Below are 6663 nucleotides of genomic sequence, written 5' to 3'. Positions count from 1 at the left end.
TCAGGTACCCCTATAATCACCAGAATGGAGGTGCGCAGACAGCAAGGGACCAATGAACAGATACCAAAAGAAAAGAATGTCCACACCTTTATCTCAGTGGTTTTGCCAGGCATCTGTGGCTGCTCTGATCCTTCCTCCGCACCCCCACACACATGGTCTCACCCAAGATGGCAGCTCCTGGAGCAGCCGAGCGTCCTGGACTAGAAAGCAATAGATGTCTTGCTTCTGCCACAAATTCCCTCAGCTGTGAGCCTTCTAACCTTCTAAGTATTCCTTTATATGTGGTTCAGAGTTCTGGGACCATCCCCTGAACCTGCTTGGTCAGGTATTCTGTATTGTTGGTGGTGGAGCTCCTTTACTACACGTCCACCCAATCCGCCATCTTGTTTGTTCTCCTTGAAATGGACACATTTTTAAAACAGCTTCTTTGTGGGTGGGAGCAAGGAGGGGTAGCGGTGGAGCAGGACCGTAGTTGGGTCAACCTTCCTGTGCAGCTGCTCCTAAGCCAGTGTTGGAAGTATTGGAGGGACTGTGTGGCCCAAGCATGAACCCTGAGTCGGGGCACCAGACCCTTATGCTCAGTATACTCCCTGCAAACCCGGGCCCCTCATTGGGGTGTGGTTCCCCCAACTGCATTGGACAGGGATTAGGACTTTCCCTACCACACTGGGTTCTCTTGGTCAACAGCAGTAACTTTGTGAGGGTGTGTTTAAAGTACAGACCCTTCTTTGTCCTGTGTCCCCAGCTCGCAGAGTAGTGTGGGCCTGTGTTCACAGTGTACCTCGGCAACCGGTGAATTGTCGTCACACATGGCTACAAGGCAGTTAGAGAGGTCCTGCTCCAGTACAAGAATGAGTTTTCCAGATTGGAGAGATCCCGCGTTCCATGCCCACAAGGACCGCGGTGTGTCTAGTTCTGCAGCCTTGTGCTGTCAGGGCTCCCACATACTGATCATAAACAGGTCCTCAGACCAGAGGCGTATCTAAATTTTGGTAGGTATGGCGTTGCCTGTGAGGCGCTGGAGGGGCTGGACACCACCAGGTAGATTCTACTAACCATAGCAGTTTCCATGGGTGTATTGCTTCATCCTTGATGATACAAATGTGCAATACGGGGCACAGGTCATGTGCTGTATGCTATGAACTGCACCATTTAAGTAAATCCATGAAATGCTGGAAGAGAACCCAGCCTTCCTGCCTCACCGGGCCTCTCTTTCTCTTCTCTTCCTCCTACAATTTCTGAAAACATTTGTAAATTCCCTGACCCTCTTCATCCTTTCCCCCTTCCAACCTCCGTATTTCTCTTCTCTTTACTACACCTCTGGGCAGCTGCCTATGTCAGGAATACCACTGTTCACCCCTACGGATTTCTCTTAACTGATGATTCTGTCCTTCCCAACCACACTCTCGCTGGATTCCAAGCCATGAGCTCTCCTGGCTCCTCTTCCTACAACCTGTGTCAGCGCATCCTCCCCCAGAATTTTGTGCCCTGGAGGCCCAGGCTCAGTCCAGTTCTGATCCCAGGACACCCTTTTTCTGCATTTATATGGTTGGTTCTCCCTCCATGCCTACAAGCCACTGAGAACATCTTACTCCAGCTTCTGTTTCTCCCAGGACTTGATTTAAGATGACTGACTCCTTGCTCTCTCTTCTCCTAGGAATCATTTTCAATAATGGACCCACCTGGAAAGATACTCGGCACTTTTCCCTGACCACCCTGAGGGGACTATGGGATGGGAAAACAATGAACAGTGGATCCAGAAGGAGGCCCACTTCCTGCTGAGGAACTCGGAAAGACTCAAAGTATGTATTCCACCTGGACAAGAGACACCACAGGAAATGGGGAGAGAGGAACCTGGCCCCATCTAACCTGGTACAGTGTGTCCACATGCAGTGAAGTGACCCAGCCCTGGAGACAGAGGGCCCATTTGTGGGGAAGAGTCTATCCATCTGGGATAGAACTTCCATTCTTGGGGAGAGGCTGACACCCCCAGACAGCATCTGGACCATCTGAAACTATGGGCAGTTCAGGGGGCCATGTATAGAACAACTTGAGTTCCTTCTTCTACATTTTAGGTAGAGCAAGTGTGGCTATCGAGAGAATAATTTCTGCATTCTATATGAAACCATTGTTGATTAAGTGCCGCTCAGTCAGTTCTGACACATAGTAAGCCTGCTCACAAGGGTTCCAAGGAATGAATGTTGAGTTTGAACTGCCAATAATGAGGTTAGCAATCCAATGCTTATCCTATAGCACCACACTAGAGCTCTAAATATATTCATTATCTTATGTGAATCATTATAATTCCCAGTAATGATTCACATAAGATAATGGATTTATTTAGAATAAATCATTGAAAACAGGTGTTGGTCACTCTGTGGCAGGAGACACCCACTCTGTGGCCATCGGATGAGCAGTTCACAGACTGAAGTCCTGTGTGTACAGCTCTGACAACCCTGTCTTCCAAGTCAGCCTTTTGACCCCACCTTCCTCATTGGTGGCCGGCCCTGCAATGTCATTGCTGACATCTTTTTCTGTAAGTACTTTAACTACAGTGACAAGACATGCCTGAGACTGATGAACATTTTGAACAAGAACTTCTACCTGCTGAGCACCCCCTGGCTGCAGGTGCAGACCCTCATTTTCACTCATTTGCCCAAAATGTTGCTGTATAGTTTGCAACAGGAAATGGGAAAAGAGGAAACTCAGATTATGGAGTATGAGGTACACCTAAAAGAGTGGGAGCATGTCCATGTTGGGGCACCTGGCAAGAAGCCCCAGTATTCTTCCTAGAGGCAGTCCTTTGTTAGCCTCAGTACAGTCATCATTTGCCATTTAAGGGTGGTGTGTCCTTGAGACTGATGTTCAGGTAAGGATCAGACATGATGATTGTGTTTCCACCACAAAACGCCACCTCTGACAGCAGTGCCACAATGATCCTGTCCACCTTAAATAGATGTTCTAAATGAAATTATCACAATGGTCATAAAGTCAAGTATCAGCCCAGTCACAATGTAAAATTAGATTGCATCCGGAAAAAAACAAAATGTAGTTAAGATAACTCTGCCTCTCTCTAGATTTACAATTCTGTCTCTCTCTAGATTTATAATTATTATTCACAATATATGAGACACCTGCCTGGGAGCCACAGGAGGGTCATGAAGAATGTATCTGAAATCAAGCAGTATGCATTAGAGCAAGTGAAGGAACAGCATGCATCACTGGACCCCAACTGCCCCTGGAATTTCACCGACTGCCTGCTCATTGAGATGGAAAAGGTGCCCCCCACCCCACTGTGAAGCATGTGTGGATCAGAGCCCCAGATGAGGCTGAAGGTGGGGGCTGACAAACGTTTTCACACTTATGCCACACTCATACACATCTGGTATGTCATGGTCACATTTTGATGCTTATGGTCTCACCTTAGCACAGGTAGTTCGAGTTGGGTGTGTCTTGCTGCCCACACCAGACGCAGAAGTTGAGCAGCTTCAAACACCACACCACCCCAAACTGCCAGCCAAAGGTGGGCATGTGGTCCCTTGCAGCAGCCCACCCCAGGCTGAAGGTCTGTGTCACCTTTGGGCCAATGGCTTTAACCACCTGTGTCTTGCCCATAGAGGTCCTCAGTTTTCCTCATCTGAACATAGATCCCATATTATGTGAGATTCGAAGGGGTCCTGGGCCTGTACCACATAATCGACCTGACAGCACTCATGTCTCCTCTTGATGAAACCAAATCCAACCAAATCCAGTGCCATCACTTTGATTCCAACTCAGAGCAGTACTGGAACAAGCCTATAGGACAGAGCAGAACTGCTCCCGAGTGTTTCTGAGACTGTCAATCGTCACAGGAATAGACAGCCTCACCTTTCTCCCAGAAATGGTTAACCCACTGTGTCATCAGGACTCCTTTTCTCTTGGCCAGATGTGAATTCCACACCCTGATTTCCCCAGAAATCTGCCCTGTTATCCAGGAATCCTCCTCTATCATCAGAGTGTCCAGATTCCAGAGTGACTTCCTGGATCTATAGCATGTCCTGACTAGCCAGATAGGCCTTTGGACTATGAGGCACTGGCCTCAGGGATAGAGAGTCCTTAAAGCAACTGCTATAATGCAGTGGCTGCCTGCCAAGACCCCACAACACAGTCACCACTATAAATTAGCCACTAAAATATGTTCAGCCACCAGCCTATGATTTGCTGGAAAGCACTGAGGTCACATTTGACTTGGGACAGAGGGTGGTAGGGGCTAATAGCAGGCTTGGACCAAAGGGTCTCACTGGCAGCTTTGGAGCTGGTGGAGGAATGCATGGAAACTTAGGGTGGAGCTGAGTCCTGCCCCTGAGAAGTTTCCTGGGAGCCTCAGTTTCCATAACAGTGAAACAGACATGATAATGTCTCTACTGGCTCCAGATCATGTTTGACCTGGTGATCTCATAAAGCATGGGTGTCGGCTAGCCCACATCAACTGTTCAGTAAAAACAGTTTCTTTCTTGGCACCCATCTGGAGACATCCTGTTTTCCAGCCCCGGTCTGTCTCTGGCACTGCAGAAAAAATAAAGTTCGGAGCCTGGGTACACACTGGACGACATTGCCATGACGGGGGCTGACCTGTTGTTTGCAGGGACAGAGACCACCAACACCACTGTGAGATAATGGGCTTCTGATCCTCATTAAGTACCTGGAGATTGAAGGTGCATTGATGTTGGGCCAGGAGTGTGCCCTCAGGTCATAGGCGTACAGGGGACACCAACACTGGGCCAAGTCAGTGTCCACAGGTAATAGGGGATGTCAGCACCAGGTCACACCTGTGCCTCAGGGTCATGGGATGAAGCACTTTGAGGGGAAACAGTCTGTAAACATGTCCATTGTTGTTGTTGTTGTTGTTGTTACTAAGTGCTGTCCAGTAGGTTCTAACTCTATACAGGTAAGGACCCTGTATAGAGTTTACAAGGAGTGACTGCTAGGTTTGAACTGCTGATCTTTCAGTTAGCATTCTAGGGCTTATCCTATAGCACCACACCACCACTCCACTGTGGACATGTCCAGATTCCTGTCAGAATAATCACTGCCCTCCCTTATCAGGGGTCTAATAGCACAGCTCAGAGTGAGAAACGTTAACTTCTACTCTGTAATATCACCTACTTATGACAGTATAAACCTTTACCCAATTCACAACAAAATGCAGATGATAGACGATAGATAGATAGATAGATAGATAGATAGATAGATAGATAGATAGATAGATAGATATAGGTATATGGTGTCCTGGTATGGCACTGTAGGATAAGCACAGAACCACAAGGTCGGTCTGAACCATGAGGTCAGTGGTTCAAACCCACCAACTGCTCCTCAGAAACCCTATCCTGGGTTGCTATGAGTCGGAACTGACTCAACAACGACATGGCAGTGACGATATGTCCCTGTTGCCCCTGAATTAAGCTGACCTCTCAGCAGAGGAGGCACAGAGCACAGCTAAAACCAGAAAGCAGGAATCTGGACACTCACAGAGGTAGATCTTTTACAGGTCTGTGGTGTGAGAAATTTTGTCTGTTCTGTCATAAGTGAGCAATTATTGTTGCTGTATGCTGTCAAGACAGTTCCAACTCATACTGACCCTGTATAGGGTTTCCACGGAGTGGCTGGTGAACTTGAACTACTGACCTTGCGATTAGCAGTCCAATGTTTATCCTATAGGAAAACAATAGACACGAAAAAAATTTTTTCTAACATGTTACTGTGTTTCATGTGCAAGTTTACACAGCAAATTAATTTTCCATTCAGCCATTTATATACAAATTGTTCTGTCATCAGTGGCTCTCCCCACAATAGGTCAGTGCTCTCTATTTCCACCCCACCTTCCCCGTTTCCATACCTCCAAATTCCCTCCCTCTCCTTGCTGTGTCTTCTTTGCCTTCAACCAAATGTTGCCTGTTTGGTCTCAAGGTTCACATTTCTCATAGGTGTTGTTTGTTTTACATGTAAATATGGTGACAGTTGTCTTCTGAGAGCTCTAGGTTAAAAGGATATTTTAAGGCAATATTCTTGGGATTCCTCCAGTCTCCGTCTAGTAAGTCTGGTCTTTTTTTAATGAATTTGAGTTTTCTTCTCCATTTCTCTTCCATTCTAACTGGGACCTTCCATTGTGTGGCTGATCAAAGTGGTCAGTAGTGGTAGCTGGCCACCATCTAGTTCTTTAGGTCTCAGGCTAGTGGAGGCTGTGCTTTGTAGGGCCATTTGTCCTGTGGACTAATTACTTCCTTGGACCTTTGTTCCCTTTACTGCCCTTTGTTCCATATGAGAAGAAACTAATAGTTCTATCTTAGATGGCCATTTGAAAGCTTTTAAGACCCAGACACTGTTCACCAAACTGGGATGTATAGAGCATTATCTTTATGGATTATAGTAGGCCACTTGATCTAGATGTCCCCTGAGACTATGATCCTTAGCCTTTAAGCCCAGTAACTCAGACCCATGAGGTATTTGGATATTTCTAAAAAGTTTCTATAACTGTACCCCCTATGTGATCTATTACATGCATGAATAAACATGCAGCACGACCCCCAATGAGATGGATCAGCCAGGTGGCATCATTGATGGCATCAAGTATGGCAGCGGTAGTGAGGTTGGCCCAGGATCGGACATTGTTTCGTTCTGCTGTGC

The 6663-nt window shown here is 46.9% G+C and overlaps 1 pseudogene; it reads left to right on the top strand.

Annotated features, from left to right (window-relative positions):
- Window positions 1–24: 24 nt before the first annotated feature.
- LOC102831052 lies at window positions 25–4735 on the top strand (annotated as a pseudogene).
- Window positions 4736–6663: the final 1928 nt, after the last annotated feature.

The sequence above is a fragment of the Chrysochloris asiatica genome, unplaced genomic scaffold (assembly GCF_000296735.1).
Source record: "Chrysochloris asiatica unplaced genomic scaffold, ChrAsi1.0 scaffold00245, whole genome shotgun sequence".
NCBI lineage: Eukaryota > Metazoa > Chordata > Mammalia > Afrosoricida > Chrysochloridae > Chrysochloris > Chrysochloris asiatica.
The sequence above is the reverse complement of the archived record's forward strand: the minus strand, read 5'-3'. Positions and strand labels throughout refer to the sequence as shown.